General features: G+C 30.1%; 1 pseudogene; it reads left to right on the top strand.

Annotated features, from left to right (window-relative positions):
• LOC141720144 (UDP-glucose flavonoid 3-O-glucosyltransferase 7-like) overlaps window positions 1–20021 on the top strand; it is a 60202-nt pseudogene that overhangs the window by 22742 nt on the left and 17439 nt on the right.

A 20021-nucleotide genomic window follows, 5' to 3' on the forward strand; every position in this document is an offset into this window, starting at 1 on the left:
AAAAGGAGAATTGTAAGATTGAAGTAGTAAAGAAGTTGTACTGTAGTAAAAGTAAACCATTATGTTAGTAAAAGATATAAGAATAATATCTTGGAATTGTAGAGGGCTGTGTAATGATGTGAAGAGAAGAATGGTTAAAGATATGATCAGATCTAGAAGAGTTAATATACTGTGTTTGCAGGAAACAAAATGTATGGAATGGAAGAAATTTTGGGAGAAATCCATTTGGGTCAGTGGTCAGGTAGGATGGCTTATACAGAATTCAGAAGGTTTGTCAGGGGGACTGATTTTAGCATTGGATAATTTGTGTTATAAAAATTTAGGCTCGGCTTCAGGAAAAACTTGGCAGTGGGTTCAGCTCAAATGCATCTTAACAGATGAAGTTTTTCATATAGTCAATGTGTATGGTCCTTTAAACTTAAAAGGTAAGAGGCAATTTTGGGATGAGATATCAAAAATCTTACTTATCACGGGAAATGATTTGGTGTGTGTGCTTGGGGACTTTAATAGTATTATGGATGAAAAAGAGAGTATCAATTGCACATATAGAAGATTAGATGTGTAGGGTTTTAAAGATTTTGTTAAGAATAATAATTTGTGTGAGATTGGGTTGATAAATGAAAGTTTTACTTGGTTTGGTCCTTTTGGAAGGTGTAGTAAGTTAGACAAAGTTCTGGTGAATGATAGTTGGTGTGCTCGAGATAACTGGGAAGTTATGGAAATTAATAGGATGATATCGGATCATAGACCTTTGTTGATGTATGCTTGTAAAATTCTGAATGATCCAGTGCCTTTTAGGGTGTTTAATTGGTGGCCAAGAGAATAGTAATCCCTTTTTTAACCAACTGAGGCAATTTTATTTTAGTTTGATGACATTATATTGATTCCGCAGATTTCCTTTCAAATTTTTATTTTGTTATAGTCCGGTCCAATATTATAATGTTTTTAGTGGGATCAATAATATATATTATTTTATTTTAGCCTGATTCTTCAATAATATAATTTTATTTAGCCAGGATGGGTAATTATATAATGTTTTATTTTATTATTTTATTTTATTATTTTTAGTTTTTTTAATTTTTATTTAAGATTTGATCAATAAAATAATTTTGTTTAGCCAGGCCAGGTAATTTTTATATATTATTTTATTTTAATGAAAACCAATATACATATCACAATTCATTTATGAATATTTATCTATTTATGATATCTTTTTATGATATCGTAATACATATCTATTTTGTTATTGTCTTTTATTAAAATAATACACATTGATAAACAAAACTTGTATTTGATATAAGTTGGACATTGTACAAGATTTACATATAAAAAAAATAATGAAGAACATTATAATTCTAGAAAATGACCCATGCCTCGCACGAGTTATTATGCTATATTAAATAATAAAATAACACATACCTCATGATGTGTAATGAGGGATTGTGTACGCTGTATGTAATTATAATGATGTTTGAAATAAATTTGAAATTATATTTAAAGTCATGATTGGAAATAAAATAGTGATTCAAGTTAAAAAGGTGAAATATTGGAGATGAAAGTATTATAAAATAAATTTATAATTGGAGATGGCCTAAATAAAGGAAACTGTATTCGGTTATGATATGGGCCTTAAAATTGGACACACCATAATACAAACAACAATGTCTTAAAACCCTTAAATTTTACATAAAACATAATTCATCAACATCCTTCAAATAACAGATAATTCATATTACATGAAATTTTTTTTTAAAGACAAAATAAAGCATGCCAACAGATAAATTCATTAAACAACTGCCATGGGTTGTTTAGGCCTAAACTCGAAACCTTGTACGATAAGGCCAGCCTTGAGTACATTTGTATCAGTTGACATAAATCGCGTCTCCACCTCATCATCATCATCTCTTGCACCAGTCTCAAACTCTGCGATCTTAATCTCCATCCATTCGTCCTTCCTCCACCGACTAAGCTCTCCATTTCGTTGCTCAATGTTGTGTGCAGATGTTTTAGATCAGGATAACCTGTGCTAACTTCATCATCAGGCACCTCCTCTCTTTCATTAACAAATCTAATGGATGTCTTTGCCGAATCAAGTCCGCAGGCATCCTCATATATTTTAAAGACAAGATATGTTTCATACGTGGTGTGAGGAGACAACATTCCAATTTTCATTTTTCCACGAATATCAACACACCGCCCCTTGTCAAGTACATCAACCTCCTCTGAAAATCTGTTCACATGATAATACATTGAGGCATGAATACATGATACATGCGATGAGAGGACGGCTTTAATCATATTCATCACTTACCATGCGTTCGGAGTACGTGTAAACTAGTCAAACTGTTCGTGAGTAACTCGAACTCGGCTCGTGAAAAATTCCAATTCGGCTAGGAATTAATCGAGCCGAGCACGAGTTCGAGCTCAAGTTTTTCAAATTTGTAACCAAGTCGAGTTCGAACTTCCGATTACTCGGCTCGTAAGGGTCGAGCCTTATTGAGTCCCTATTATTTTCAGTTTTTTTATTATAAAAATATTTTTATATTTTTTATATATTATTTATTTATTATTTAATCGAACTTGACCCGAACCATCCTATTTCAAATTTTTATTAATATTTAGTGAAATAAATTCGAGTTTTTAAACCGAACTCGAGCCTACCGAACTTTTTACTTGAAATTAAAAGCCCGGTCGAGTTCAAAGCTCGAACCTGAACTATTTTTATTGAGTTCGAGCCGAGCCACAGTCTAGGACTCGGCTCAACTCGATTACACCCCTAATTTGGAGTTGTTGCACACAAAACTATGCTCAAAATTAGCTCAAATCCTATTTTATTAAAATTTTAAAATCTGTTCATTAGAAAAGTGTTTTTACCAAAAAGGTGGAGGAAGTATGCTTTTGAAAAAATACGACCTTGCAGTTTAATGCTACTATTAAAACACATCTAAAATATTATTTTTTCATAAAATATTTGTATATCAATAATATTATAAAATATTAAATATCAAAATATGTGCATATCAAAAATATTAATAAAGATTTATTTTGTGAACTAACACTTTCTCTATCAATACTATCCTTTTTAACAGTAATTTTCTAAAGTGATTTACATCCTTTACAAGATAATGTCATGTGACGTGCATTTCATAAAATTGACTTGAATTCACGAATGAAGACCGAGAATAGTTAAAATAAAATTGTTTAGATTTATCTTTAAATTGTAATTAGCTTGTTGGGTGTGACTGGTGAGGTGAAGTTGTTCAAATTATTTAAGGTAATAGGCTATATGTAATATAGACTTCTTATTTGCATTCATATAGGAAATAAATATGCATAATGCTGTATTTAATCACCTTTATTAGCATTACTATTTTACTATTTTCTGTTATTTTTTTGCCCAAAAAAGCCAATACCTAAAGAGATTGCAAATTTTAACAAAAAGGTTTGGTCTTAGCTCAAAATTTTGTTATTAAAATGTTATTATTAATAGACAAAAATGTGAATATTTTGAAAAATACCCTTCATAATATTGTTTTGCTACTTTATTTTCAAAAAAAGCATTCCATTTTATACTTTTAATAACATCTTTTATCAAAATATTAAGCAAAATTTATAATATATACATAATTTTTAAAAAATTTGGTATTGTGGGTTGTGACTCTAAACAACCCCTTAATTTGTCTTGTCACCCTCATCCCTAAATGCTTCTTTTCAATTGAGGTATGCATAAAATATAATATTACATTGTACTACTCAACACACAAGCTAACAGTTCCCAACTAGAGTGAATCCTCTTGCTATAACCATTGACCATAATTCCCACACTTATTAGTTTGTTATACTAGAAAGAAAATACTTATAACAAAGTTACTATGATTATATAGAGTGATGCACAAGTATTTGTAGTTACAACCGGATTAGTATTTAGCAAAATGTACCTTTGCATGTATGTAAATAATGCAACAATAATTATTCACATACCTTGAGTTACTATCATATAACCATTGCCACCACCAAGGAACAATGGCAAGCTGCCTAGCAGCTACCATTAAACATTTTTTTCCGCTTCCTTTATCCAACCAAAAACTCTGTTAGAACAATAATGAGATCAAGTAATTAGACAATTTAATTAAAAGATTTTGGACCATTCTCTTTTATCATGATACAAATACATAAGTAATCCAAAAATCATCATGAATAGTTCTAACTTCTAATACTTATTCATAATTTTTGGATAAATTATTGTAAATTTTTGGTTGTCAACTATCCAATCTTTACTCCCAATCATATAGCTACAAATAATTCATCTAAACACTAATTTTTTTTAATGGAGAAATTGAAGAAAATATGTCAATTTAGAACATTAATTACAAATAAAGAAATATTTAAATCTTTATGTCCTTACATTGACCAGTCTTTGAAGATATAAGGGTACATCTATAATATATAAAATGCAAAAACGGCAGGGAATAAATTTAAATATATGAGAAAATTTAAATATATGGAGTAATACACATGGTAAACTTTGGTCATCCCAGTCTTAAAAAGAATAATCTTACCTTTCATTCAGTTGTTTCTATATATTGTTTTCCAACTTTGACATTTGATAAGTACTTAAATAAATACCAATAATGGAATCCCAAATAAATATTAAAGAAAATAATATTTTATATTTTAAAACTAATTTTCACGGGGAACAATTATTTTATAATCATATTTTAATTAAAATATGTATAAGTATCTTAATGTTAATTAAACACATATTTAATTTTATTTATAATCTTTTCTAACAGTAATACATCTTTAAATCTTTAGTATACCTATTTTATTTTTAAAAACCTTATTACAAAACTTTACATTAATGAAATAATTATTGAAATTATATTTAATAATTATTATTATTTTACATACATATAAAATAAACACATATAACTATTTTAATTAAAACTTATATTAACAGAAAAAATACTGGATCTAATATTAAAAAAAAAACTATCTTAATTGAAATAAAATTAATAGACAAGGATAAAAAAACATAAAAAAATATCAAAATGTTAAATATTAAATATTAAAAACAATACACAGAAATAAACTTAGTAAACAAATAATAATATCAAGAAATAATTGAGAGAATTACCACATTGCCATCGTCCAGCAGGATAGCAGAGTCACAGAGAGAAAAATAAAGTTGTTTTTTCGTGGTGTAAGTCAAGGTGGAGATTGATCTCCTGAGAATTTGATTAATATCCGGTGGTAAAAATTTGTTCCATAACTCATCCGAATCACCCGCAGCCCTACATGTATCCTTGGGTGATGTGAATGATAATATTAACGATAGGCAATTCTCCGTAAGGTGCTCCATCTTAGTTCTTTTGTGATGTATGATTTCCTTCCCCAAATTTGTCATAAAGTTGATTGTAATGAAATAATTTGTTTTTTATTATCTTTGCTCCCTTATTTTTAACCCTACCTACCAGAAAGGTTTAGATGTTTCTAGATTTAAGCTAAATGGGCCGATACCTAAACTAGGTGACCAGATGGTCCAAAAGGAGGGATAATAAAAAGTGTGACCCCCTCAAGGTCCATCATGACCCATATTTTTTAAGGTCCAAAATTTTGACGACCTTTCTACACAGCTCATTTGAAAATAAAATGTTCACAAATTATTTTAACTAGCCCCGTGCTTCGCACACGTAAATTCCTTGCAATATACAAAAGTATTAAAAAATTTTGATTTTTCAAATAATGATTTTGAAATATACAAAAATATGAAAAATAATGATTTTTTGTAAATTTAAAAAATTCTAAGAAATTTAAAAATTGAATGATTTATTAAAAAAAGAAATATTATTATAAAATGCAAAATTTATTTGTAAAAATTTTATACTAAAAATATATCAATTCGTAATTGTATCTCGTACTTAAATTTCGATTAAGAAAACTTTTATGTTAGTTGAATTAACAAAGTCGATGTTACATTTTTGAAATTTTTTGAAACATATGATTCTAAAAAATGTTAAACTATTATACATAAAATTCTTGGAGAGTTTTTTTTAAAAAATTTAAAAAAAACGCTTGGAGAAAAAAATTTAGGTTAAAAAATCATTAAATAATAAAAAATTTAGGTTAAAAAATCATTAAATAATAAAATAATAAAATCATTAACTATTAAAATAAATAGTTGACTATTTATGTTATAAACATTATTGTAAAAACGACACGGCCCCTTACATTGTAAGATAATGTTTTTCTTTTGCTCTAGAAATTTTACTTTTTTAAAAAATTACTTTGAAAATTATAATCTAACAGATGTAAAATTTAAAGAAAAATAAAATATTTAAAATCTGTGCAGTGTGCAAATGTTCTTGAATTAAAAAAACAATGACTATATGTTTAGTCCAAACCTAACCACTTAATTAATTTTAAATATTACTATGCTTTAATTTGAACTCTATTAATATTTATATGCAACAATCTCAAGTTTATTTTTTTAGATCTTAGTTATAAGATTTAATAAATATACAAATATGTATGTTTATCTAAAAAATATTTACAAATATGTACATTTGATCTAGTAATTTTATGTTTATTGTAATAAGATAGAAAAAACTTGTTAAGTGCAATTTTTACAAATTTGTGAGTTTATTTTCTCTAATTATAATATTTTATATTTACTTGTCTTTGTCTATAGATTATTATTTATAATATCTCTTTTTGCACCGTTTTTTTAACCTAATGTTAAACATCAAATCATAAAACAATTCTACCAATTAAAATTTAATACACACTATATTCTTACAAGTATAACAACATGGCAAATTATTTTTCTTTAAAGTTAGATTAATAGAGAAAAACACTATTATGCCTGATTCGATTGATCTTACATTTCCCAATTTTTTAATCTCAATAACAGGTTACTGTAACCTGGACGATCACGATTAACAACTTGAACAAAAAAATGTCTTCTCTCTCAAAGGTTAACAGCTAGCTATGGGGTTGTGCCAACCGGAAAAAATTTCAAAATGAGGGGACTAAGGAAGGTGAGTTGAAGGTAGCTAAGAAGGGGTTTAGTGCTGAGAGCTTTAAACGGAAGCTTTAAATCAGATCCATTGGAGAAGCTTGAAAGCTAGGGGAGGGTTGGAATGGAAGGAGAAGAGTAGAAGTGTAGGAAAAAGTCAAGGGGAAAGGGGAAATGTCAAGACTTATGCGCAAGCATTAAAGAATGCGATAGACAAGATGGTGGATGTCAAAAGAGTTGTGGATGAGGGGGAGTGGCAAATGGTGCAAAGGAAGAAAAAGGTAGGGAAAGCAAGAATGGAGTCAAGTTTCACGATTTTTCTGTATAATATTCCGGGAGAGTGCAAAGCTAGGGAAATTTGGAATTGCTTGAGGGGTTCAGGGGTTATTTTGGATATAATTCTGCCTAGAAAAAGAGACAAAAGAGGGAAAATATATGGTTTTGTCAAGACAACTTCGGAGCTTGAAGCCAATACAATTATTCTTAATGTTAAGGTAAAGGGGGGTTTAGGATCTAATATTCGTATGAGTCTTAATGAAAAAAGGTTAGTAGAGATCAAGGAAAAGGAGATTTTAGGGTGTACAAAGATAATGTGGTTGGGTCAAATCAGATTAGGAATAGGGATGACTATAATAATATTAAGAAGGATGTGGTCAAAGTGAATGCTGAGGTTGGAAATAAGCATGAAAATGGAAATCAGGAGAAGGAGTTGGGGGTTGAAATGTTTGAATATATTGAAGCAGTAGTAGATAAAGATGTTGAGGAGGGTTTATATGATACCAAAGTGACTTTCTCAAGAACTGATGAATCAGCGAGCTCGTTGCAAAATAAGTTATGAGTAGAAGGGATTGAACAGGTCAATGTAGTGGGATTAACTTCTCGAAAGTTCTTATTAGCTAGTATGCATGACAAGGGGTGGGAAGAATATGCAGATAAGCTTTTTGAGAAATAGTTTAGGAGTTTGAGAAAATTTAAAGATGAGGATCTGGTTGTTCCCAGGACAGTATGGTTACAAAGCTATGGGATCCCAATAAATGTGTGGTTAGAAGAAAATTTGAAGGGCTATACGAGATGGTTGGGGATTGGATTTGTTGGTCCTATCAGAAAGATAATGAGATTGAGTTTTTTAATCTAGTCATTTGTATATCTACTACAAGAAGGGAAAAGATTGAAGAGTCCATGAATATATTATTGAAAGGAAAGCTTTATCCAATTAAATTTGTTGAAATTGAAAATGGGAAGGAGCTGAAGAATAAAATGGATTCAATTAGTTTATCTGAAGGAGGGATTATATCAAAAGTTATGAAGGTGTTGGAGGTGGATGGAAAAGTGCATGAGGGGAGGTTGGTTTTGTTAAATAGTCAAGCTGTAGAAGAAGTGGTTAGAACAAACTCTAAATCAACTAGTAAGGATTCTTTAAGTGAGCTGAAGTCTGGAGGGACAAAGAACATAGTTGAAAAGTCTGACAGTTTAGAGTCTGGTGTTTTTACTTGTACTTCACAAGGTACTTTGTGTAATGAAATTATTAAGCTCAAAGTCAAAGGAGTGGGTAGACCTAAAAAGAAAGGTAAAAAGTTTAACAATCTTTTTGACTTGAAAGGAGGTGTTAATTTAGGATGTAGGAAGTATCTTGGGAGAAATAATAGGTTAGGCCCTTGTTTAGGGTTTGGAGGTAGTTTTGTGACTCTGTCAGGAAACAAAGAGGTAAAAAGGAAAGAAGCTGCTAGAGAAATAATAGATTGTGCTGAACAAATGGGGCTAAAGGTGTTAGGGATAGAGAGAAAGTTATTATTGGGATAGCAGAGCAGCTGCAAAAAGGAGAATTGTAAGATTGAAGTAGTAAAGAAGTTGTACTGTAGTAAAAGTAAACCATTATGTCAGTAAAAGATATAAGAATAATATCTTGGAATTGTAGAGGGCTGTGTAATGATGTGAAGAGAAGAATGGTTAAAGATATGATCAGATCTAGAAGAGTTAATATACTGTGTTTGCAGGAAACAAAATGTATGGAATGGAAGAAATTTTGGGAGAAATCCATTTGGGTCAGTGGTCAGGTAGGATGGCTTATACAGAATTCAGAAGGTTTGTCAGGGGGACTGATTTTAGCATTGGATAATTTGTGTTATAAAAATTTAGGCTCGGCTTCAGGAAAAACTTGGCAGTGGGTTCAGCTCAAATGCATCTTAACAGATGAAGTTTTCATATAGTCAATGTGTATGGTCCTTTAAACTTAAAAGGTAAGAGGCAATTTTGGGATGAGATATCAAAAATCTTACTTATCACGGGAAATGATTTGGTGTGTGTGCTTGGGGACTTTAATAGTATTATGGATGAAAAAGAGAGTATCAATTGCACATATAGAAGATTAGATGTGTAGGGTTTTAAAGATTTTGTTAAGAATAATAATTTGTGTGAGATTGGGTTGATAAATGAAAGTTTTACTTGGTTTGGTCCTTTTGGAAGGTGTAGTAAGTTAGACAAAGTTCTGGTGAATGATAGTTGGTGTGCTCGAGATAACTGGGAAATTATGGAAATTAATAGGATGATATCGGATCATAGACCTTTGTTGATGTATGCTTGTAAAATTCTGAATGATCCAGTGCCTTTTAGGGTGTTTAATTGGTGGCCAAGAGAATAGTAATCCCTTTTTTAACCAACTGAGGCAATTTTATTTTAGTTTGATGACATTATATTGATTCCGCAGATTTCCTTTCAAATTTTTATTTTGTTATAGTCCGGTCCAATAATATAATGTTTTTAGTGGGATCAATAATATATATTATTTTATTTTAGCCTGATTCTTCAATAATATAATTTTATTTAGCCAGGATGGGTAATTATATAATGTTTTATTTTATTATTTTATTTTATTATTTTTAGTTTTTTAATTTTTATTTAAGATTTGATCAATAAAATAATTTTGTTTAGCCAGGCCAGGTAATTTTTATATATTATTTTATTTTAATGAAAACCAATATACATATCACAATTCATTTATGAATATTTATCTATTTATGATATCTTTTTATGATATCGTAATACATATCTATTTTGTTATTGTCTTTTATTAAAATAATACACATTGATAAACAAAACTTGTATTTGATATAAGTTAGACATTGTACAAGATTTACATATAAAAAAAATAATGAAGAACATTATAATTCTAGAAAATGACCCATGCCTCGCACGAGTTATTATGCTATATTAAATAATAAAATAACACATACCTCATGATGTGTAATGAGGGATTGTGTATGCTGTATGTAATTATAATGATGTTTGAAATAAATTTGAAATTATATTTAAAGTCATGATTGGAAATAAAATAGTGATTCAAGTTAAAAAGGTGAAATATTGGAGATGAAAGTATTATAAAATAAATTTATAATTGGAGATGGCCTAAATAAAGGAAACTGTATTCGGTTATGATATGGGCCTTAAAATTGGACACACCATAATACAAACAACAATGTCTTAAAACCCTTAAATTTTACATAAACATAATTCATCAACATCCTTCAAATAACAGATAATTCATATTACATGAAAATTTTTTTTAAAGACAAAATAAAGCATGCCAACAGATAAATTCATTAAACAACTGCCATGGGTTGTTTAGGCCTAAACTCGAAACCTTGTACGATAAGGCCAGCCTTGAGTACATTTGTATCAGTTGACATAAATCGCGTCTCCACCTCATCATCATCATCTCTTGCACCAGTCTCAAACTCTGCGATCTTAATCTCCATCCATTCGTCCTTCCTCCACCGACTAAGCTCTCCATTTCGTTGCTCAATGTTGTGTGCAGATGTTCTTAGATCAGGATAACCTGTGCTAGCTTCATCATCAAGCACCTCCTCTCTTTCATTAACAAATCTAATGGATGTCTTTGCCGAATCAAGTCCGCAGGCATCCTCATATATTTTAAAGACAAGATATGTTTCATACGTGGTGTGAGGAGACAACATTCCAATTTTCATTTTTCCACGAATATCAACACACCGCCCCTTGTCAAGTACATCAACCTCCTCTGAAAATCTGTTCACATGATAATACATTGAGGCATGAATACATGATACATGCGATGAGAGGACGGCTTTAATCATATTCATCACTTACCATGCATTCGAAGTACATGTAAACTAGTCAAACTGTTCGTGAGTAACTCGAACTCGGCTCGTGAAAAATTCCAATTCGGCTAGGAATTAATCGAGCCGAGCACGAGTTCGAGCTCAAGTTTTTCAAATTTGTAACCAAGTCGAGTTCGAACTTCCGATTACTCGGCTCGTAAGGGTCGAGCCTTATTGAGTCCCTATTATTTTCAGTTTTTTTATTATAAAAATATTTTTATATTTTTTATATATTATTTATTTATTATTTAATCGAACTTGACCCGAACCATCCTATTTCAAATTTTTATTAATATTTAGTGAAATAAATTCGAGTTTTTAAACCGAACTCGAGCCTACCGAACTTTTTACTTGAAATTAAAAGCCCGGTCGAGTTCAAAGCTCAAACCTGAACTATTTTTATTGAGTTCGAGCCGAGCCACAGTCTAGGACTCGGCTCAACTCGATTACACCCCTAATTTGGAGTTGTTGCACACAAAACTATGCTCAAAATTAGCTCAAATCCTATTTTATTAAAATTTTAAAATCTGTTCATTAGAAAAGTGTTTTTACCAAAAAGGTGGAGGAAGTATGCTTTTGAAAAAATACGACCTTGCAGTTTTAATTCTACTATTAAAACACATCTAAAATATTATTTTTTCATAAAATATTTGTATATCAATAATATTATAAAATATTAAATATCAAAATATGTGCATATCAAAAATATTAATAAAGATTTATTTTGTGAACTAACACTTTCTCTATCAATACTATCCTTTTTAACAGTAATTTTCTAAAGTGATTTACATCCTTTACAAGATAATGTCATGTGACCTGCATTTCATAAAATTGACTTGAATTCACGAATGAAGATCGAGAATAGTTAAAATAAAATTGTTTAGATTTATCTTTAAATTGTAATTAGCTTGTTGGGTGTGACTGGTGAGGAAGTTGTTCAAATTATTTAAGGTAATAGGCTACATGTAATATAGACTTCTTATTTGCATTCATATAGGAAATAAATATGCATAATGCTGTATTTAATCACCTTTATTAGCATTACTATTTTACTATTTTCTGTTATTTTTTTGCCCAAAAAAGCCAATACCTAAAGAGATTGTAAATTTTAACAAAAAGGTTTGGTCTTAGGTCAAAATTTTGTTATTAAAATGTTATTATTAATAGACAAAAATGTGAATATTTTGAAAAATACCCTTCATAATATTGTTTTGCTACTTTATTTTCAAAAAAAGCATTCCATTTTATACTTTTAATAACATCTTTTATCAAAATATTAAGCAAAATTTATAATATATACATAATTTTTAAAAAATTTGGTATTGTGGGTTGTGACTCTAAACAACCCCTTAATTTGTCTTGTCACACTGATACCTAAATGCTTCCTAAATGCTTCTTTTCAATTGAGTTATGAGAAAATATAATACTTTATTGTACAACTCAACACACAAGCTAACACTTCCCAACTATAGTGAATCCTCTTGCTACAACCATTGACCATAACCACACTTATTAGTTTGTCATACCAGAAAGAAAATACTTATAACAAAGTTACTATGATTATATAGAGTGATACACAAGTATTTGTAGCTAGAACCAGATTAGTATTTAGCAAAATGTACATTTGCATGTATGTAAATAATGCAACAATAATTATTGACATATCTTGAGTTACTATCATATAACCACAGCCACCACCAAGGAACAATGGCAAGCTGCCTAGCAGCTACCATTAAACATTTTTTCCCCTTCCTTTATCAAACCAAAAACTCTGTTAGAACAATAATGAGATCAAGTAATTAGACAATTTAAATAAAAGATTATGAACCGTTCTCTTTTATCATGATATAAATACATAAGTAATTCAAAAATTATCATGAATAGTTCTAACTTCTAATACTTATTTATAATTTTTGGATAAATTATTGTAAATTTTTGGTTGTCAACTATCCAATCTTTACTCCCAATCATATAGTTATAAATAATCATATAATTACAAATAATTCATCTAAACACTAATTTTTTTAATGGAGAAATTGAAGAAAATATGTCAATTTAGAACATTAATTACAAATAAAGAAATATTTAAATTTTTATGTCCTTACATTAATCAGGGTACATCTATAATATGTAAAATGCAAAAATGACAGGGAATAAATTTAAATATATGAGAAAATTTAAATATATGGAGTAATACACATGGTAAACTTTGGTCATCCCATCCCAGTCTTAAAAAGAATAATCTTAGCTTTCATTCAGTTGTTTCTATATATTGTTTTCCAACTTTGACATATGATAAGCACTTAATTAAATACCAATAATGGAATCCCAAATAAATATTAAAGAAAATAATATTTTATATTTTAAAACATATTTTCACGGGGAACAATTATTTTATAATCATATTTTAATTAAAATATGTATAAGTATCTTAATGTTAATTAAACACATATTTTATTTTCTTTTAATCTTTTCTAACATTAATACATCTTTAAATCTCATCTTTAAATCTTTAGTATACCTATTTTATTTTAAAAAACCTTATTACAAAACTTTACATTAATAAAATAATTATTGAAATTATATTTAATAATTATTATTATTTTACATACATATAAAATAAACACATATAACTATTTTAATTAAAACTTATATTAAGAGAAAAAATACTGGATCTAATATTTAAAAAAAAACTATCTTAATTGAAATACAATTAATAGACAAAGATATAAAAACATAAAAATATATCAAAATGTTAAATATTAAATATTAAAAACAATACACCAAAATAAAGTTAGTAAACAAATAATAAAATCGAGAAATAATTGAGAGAATTACCACATTGCCATAGTCCAGGAGGATAGCAGAGTCACAGAGAAAAAAATAAAGTTGTTTTTTAGTGGTGTAAGTCAAGGTGGAGATTGATCTCCTGAGAATTTGATTAATATCAGGTGGTAAAAATTTGTTCCATAACTCATCCCAATCACTGGCAGCCCTCAATTTTGAAACACCTGAAGCTCTACATGTATCCTTGGGTGATGTGAATGATAATATTAACAATAGGTAATTCTCCTTAAGGTGCTCAATCTTAGTTCTTTTGTGATTTATGATTTTCTTCCCCAAATCTGTCCTAAAGTTCATTGTAATGAAATAATTTGTTTTTTATTATCTTTACTCTACCTACAGAAAGGTTTAGATGTTTTTAGATTTAAGCTAAACGGGCCGATACCTAAACTAGGTGACCAGCTATGGTCCAAAAGGAGGGATAATAAAAAGTGTGACCCCCTCAAGGTCCATATAAGTGACTTCTCTTGACCCATATTTTTTAAGGTCCAAAATTTTGATGACCTTTCTACACAGCTCATTCGAAAATAAAATGTTCACAAATTATTTTAACTAGTAATCTTTCCCGTGCTTCGCACATATAAATTTCTTGCAATAATCAAAAGTATTAAAAACTATTGATTTTTCAAATAATGATTTTGCAATATACAAAAATATGAAAAATAATGATTTTTTGTAAATTTAAAAAAATTATAAGAAATTTAAAATTTGTATGATTTATTAAAAAAAGAAATATTATTATAAAATGCAAAATTTATTTGTGAAAATTTTATACCGAAAATATATCATTTCGTAATTGTATCTCGTACTTAAATTTCGATTAAGAAAACTTTTATGTTAGTTGAATTAACAAAGTCGATGTTACATTTTTGAAATTTTTTGAAACTTATGATTCTAAAAAATGTTAAACTATTATACATAAACTGCTTGGAGAGTTTTTTAAAAATCATTATAAAAAAATGCTTGGAGAAAAAATTTAGGTTAAAAAATCATTAAATAATAAAATAATAGTTGTGTCATGGTTAATATTAAAATAAATAGTTGACTATTTATGTTATAAACATTATTGTAAAAACGACACGCCCCTTACATTGTAAGATAATGTTTTTCTTTTGCTCTAGAAGTTTTACTTTTTTAAAAAATTACTTTGAAAATTGTAATTTAATAGATGTAAAATATTAAAGAAAAATACAATATTTAAAATCCGTGCAGTGTGCAAATGTTCTTCAATTAAAAAAACAATGACTATATGTTTAGTCCAAACCTAACCACATAATTAATTTTAAATATTACTATGTTTTAATTTGAACTCTATTAATATTTATATGCAACAATCTCAAGTTTATTTTTTTAGATCTTAGTTATAAGATTTAATAAATATACACATATGTATGTTTATCTAAAAAATATTTACAAATATGTATATTTGATCTAGTAATTTTATGTTTATTGTAATAAGATAGAAAAAACTTGTTAAGTGTAATTTCTACAAATTTGTGAGTTTATTTTCTCTAATTATAATATTTTATATTTACTTGTGTTTGTCTATAGATTATAATTTATAATATCTCTTTTTGCACCATTTTTTTAACCTAATGATAAACATCAAATCATAAAACAATTCTACCAATTAAAATTTAGTACACACTATATACTTACAAGTATAACAACATGGCAAATTATTTTTTTTAAACTTAGATTAATAGAGCAAAAATACTATTATGCCGGATTCGATTGATCTTACATTTTCCAATTTTTTAATTTCAATAACAGGTTACTCTGGACGATCACGATTAACAACTTGAACAAAAAAATGTCTTCTCTCTCAAAGATTAACAGCTATGGGGTTGCTGCCAACGGGAAAAAATTTCAAAATGAGGGGGACTAAGGAAGGTGAGTTGAAGGTAGCTAAGAAGGGGTTTAGTGCTGAGACAAGCAAGAAGGTTAAGCTGGAGAGCAGATTCTTAAGCATTTCATTTGGGCATACAAGGATATTCTAGACAAGGAAACAAGTAAGAGTTTTTTTTAAAGCGATAAACAGGCAATAACGGAAGCTTTAAATCAGATCCATTGGAGAAGCTTGAAAGCTAGGGGAGGGTTGGAATGGAAGGAGAAGAGTAGAAGTGAAGGAAAAATTCAAGGGGAAAGGAGAAATGTCAAGACTTATGCGCAAGCATTAAAGAATGAGATAGACAAGATGGTGGATGTCAAAAGAGTTGTGGATGAGGGGGAGTGGCAAATGGTGCAAAGGAAGAAAAAGGCAGGGAAAGCAAGAATGGAGTCAAGTTTCACGATTTTTCCGTATAATATCCCGGGAGAGTGCAAAGCTAGGGAAATTTGGAATTGCTTGAGGGTTTCAGGGGTTATTTTGGATATAATTCTGCCTAGAAAAAGGGACAAAAGAGGGAAAAAATATGGTTTTGTCAAGACAACTTCGGAGCTTGAAGCCGGTACAATTATTCTTAATGTGAAGGGAAAGGAGGGTTTAGGATCTAATATTCGTATGAGTCTTAATGAAAAAAGGTTAGTAGAGATCAAGGAAAAGGAGGTTTTAGGGTGTACAAAAATAATGTGGTTGGGTCAAATCAGAAAAGAAATAGGGATGACTATAATAATATTAAGAAGGATGTGGTCAAAGTGAATGCTGAGGTTGGAAATATGCATGAAAATGGAAATCAGGAGAAGGAGTTGGGGGTTGAAATGTTTGAATATATTGAAGCAGTAGTAGATAAAGATGTTGAGGAGGGTTTATATGATACCAAAGTGACTTTCTCAAGAACTGATGAATCAGCGAGCTCGTTGCAAAATAATTTATGAGGAGAAGGGATAGAACAGGTCAATGTAGTGGGATTAACTTCTCGAAAGTTCTTATTAGCTAGTATGCATGACAAGGGGTGGGAAGAATATGCAGATAAGCTTTTTGAGAAATAGTTTAGGAGTCTGAGAAAATTTAAAGATGAGGATCTGGTTGTTCCCAGGACAGTATGGTTACAAAGCTATGGGATCCCAATGAATGTGTGGTTAGAAGAAAATTTGAAGGGCTATACGAGATGGTTGGGGATTGGATTAGTTGGTTCTATCAGAAAGATAATGAGAGTGAGTTTTTTAATCCAGTCATTTGTATATCTACTACAAGAAGGGAAAAGATTGAAGAGTCCATGAATATATTAGTGAAGGGAAAGCTTTATCTAATTAAATTTGTTGAAATTGAAAATGGGAAGGAGCTGAAGAATAAAATGGGTTCAATTAGTTTATCTGAAGGAGGGATTATATCAAAAGTTATGAAGGAGCATGGTGGAATAGAGTCAAAAGATAAGGACTTAAAAGTAGATAGGGAAGTGAGTACTAGTCAGACTGTGGAATCCAAAGCTGTAGCAGTAAGTAAGGGGAGTCAAGGCTACTCGAAAGGAAATATAGGTGTTCTTCAGGAACTTGAATTGGGTAAAAGGGTGGAGGTGTTGGAGGTGGATGGAAAAGTGCATGAGGGGATGTTGGTTTTGTTAAATAGTCAAGCTACAGAAGAAGTGGTTAGAACAAACTCTAAATGAACTAGTAAGGATTCTTTAAGTGAGCTGAAGTCTTGAGAGACAAAGAACATAGTGGAAAAGTCTAATAGTTTAGAGTATGCTGTTTTTACTGGTACTTCACAAGGTACTTTGTGTAATGAAATTGTTAAGCTCAAAGTCAAAGGAGTGGGTAGAGCTAAAAAGAAAGGTAAAAAATTTAACAATCCTTCTGACTTGAAAGGAGGTGTTAATTTAGGATGTAGGAAGTATCTTGGGAGAAATAATAGGTTAGGCCCTTATTTAGGGTTTGGAGGTAGTTTTGTGACTTTGTCAGGAAACAAAGAGGTAAAAAAGAAAGAAGCTGCTAGAGAAATAATAGATTGTGCTGAACAAATGGGGCTAAAGGTGTAAGGGGATAGAGAGAAAGTTATTATTGGGATAGCAGAGCAGCTGCAAAAAGGAGAATTGTAAGATTGAAGTAATAAAGAAGTTGTACTGTAGTAAAAGTAAACCATTATGTCAGTAAAAGATATAAGAATAATATCTTGGAATTGTAGAGGGTTGTGTAATGGTGTGAAGAGAAGAATGGTTAAAGATATAATCAGATCTAGAAGAGTTAATATACTGTGTTTGCAGGAAACAAAATGTATGGAATGGAAGAAATTTTGGGAGAAATCCATTTGGGACAGTGGTCAGGTAGGATGGCTTATACAGAATTCAGAAGGTTTGTCAGGGGGATTGATTTTAGCATTGGATAATTTGTGTTATAAAAATTTAGGCTCGGCTTTAGGAAAAACTTGGCAGTGGGTTCAGCTCAATTGTATCTTAACAGATGAAGTTTTTCATATAGTCAATGTGCATGGTCCTTTAAACTTAAAAGGTAAGAGGCAATTTTGGGATGAGATATCAAAAATCTTACTTATCACAGAAAATGATTTGGTGTGTGTGCTTGGGGACTTTAATAGTATTATGGACGAAAAAGAGAGTGTCAATTGCACATATAGAAGATTATATGTGCAGGGTTTTAAAGATTTTATTAAGAATAATAATTTGCGTGAGATTCGGTTGATAAATGAAAGTTTTAATTGGTTTGGTCCTTTTGGAAGGTGTAGTAAGTTAGACAAAGTTCTGGTTAATGATAATTGGTATGCTCGAGATAACTGGGAAGTTATGGTAATTAATAGGATGATATCGGATCATAGACCTTTGTTGATGTATGCTTGTAAAATTCTGAATGATCCAGTGTCTTTTAGGGTGTTTAATTGGTGGTTGTATGATGAAGAGGTTAGGGTCAAAATGGAAAATTTTTGGAAGCTAGGTAAAGAAGCTAGAATGCAAGTGAATATTCAAGTTATGTTAAAGAAATTTAAGTTGGGAATGAAACAATGGTGCAAAGGAGCTAAGGATAAGCTAGAGATTAAGATTAAAGAGCTAGAAAACAGAATGGAATGCTTAGATGGTAGTCATGTTGGAGGGGAGGAAGTTGTTAGGTGCCAAGTAGAATTAGCTGATAGTTATAGGAAAAGGGATTCAATGCTAAGGCAGAAAGAAAGGAATAATTAGAATCTGCAGGGGGACAAAAATACAAAAAATTTTAATAAAGTGATTCAGAAAAGGAGATGCAGAAATAAAATTGATAGAATTGTTGTGGATGGAAAGGTTGTAACTGAAGCTCAGGAGGTCAGAATGATTTTTTACAAGTACTTTACAGCTATATTCAATTCAAGAAAGATGGAATGTTTGGAGGTGGGGTCACTTATAGATAAGAGGTTAAATAAGGAAGAAGTTTTGTTTTTGGAGAGAGATTTCTGTATGGAGGAGATAATAATTGCATTGAAATCATTCAGTAGTGATAAAGCTCCTGGGCCAGATGGATTAAACATGAAGTATATTAAGGAGTTTTGGCCTTTTCTGAAGGATAAAGTGTTGGAAGGGTTTAATTGGTTTGCTAATACTGGATGTCTTCCTAAAGGCTTTAATTCTTCATTCATAGCTCTGGTTCCTAAGGTCAGGGTACCAAATAAGCCAAGTGAGTTTAGACCTATAAGCTTAATAAATAGTGTTGCTAAAATTTTAACTAAGGTGTTGGCAAATAGGCTAAGTACAGTTTATGATAAGTTAGTAGGGGTAAATCAGTTTGGTTTTGTAAAGGGTAGGCGGGCTGCTGAAAGCATCTTCATAGTAAATGAGGTCCACCACAGTATGAAGAAGTCAAAGAATAAAGGTTTGATCTTAAAATTGGATTTTGAGAAGGCTTTTGACTCAGTGAATTCGAGTTTTTTGTTCAAACTCTAAAGTGTTTGGGCCTGGGGATCAGATGGATTAAGTGGATGGAGGATTTTTTTAAGTCAATAAGGATATCTGTGCTGGTTAATGGTACACCTACTAAAGAATTCAGCATGTCTAATGGTATTAGACAAGGGGACCCTCTTTCTCCCATGCTTTTCAATTTAACGGGAGAGGTACTAAGCAGTATGTTAAATGCAGCAAGTGAGCAAGGAATCATTGAGGGCTTACAGT

The sequence above is a fragment of the Apium graveolens genome, chromosome 4 (assembly GCF_009905375.1).
Source record: "Apium graveolens cultivar Ventura chromosome 4, ASM990537v1, whole genome shotgun sequence".
NCBI lineage: Eukaryota > Viridiplantae > Streptophyta > Magnoliopsida > Apiales > Apiaceae > Apium > Apium graveolens.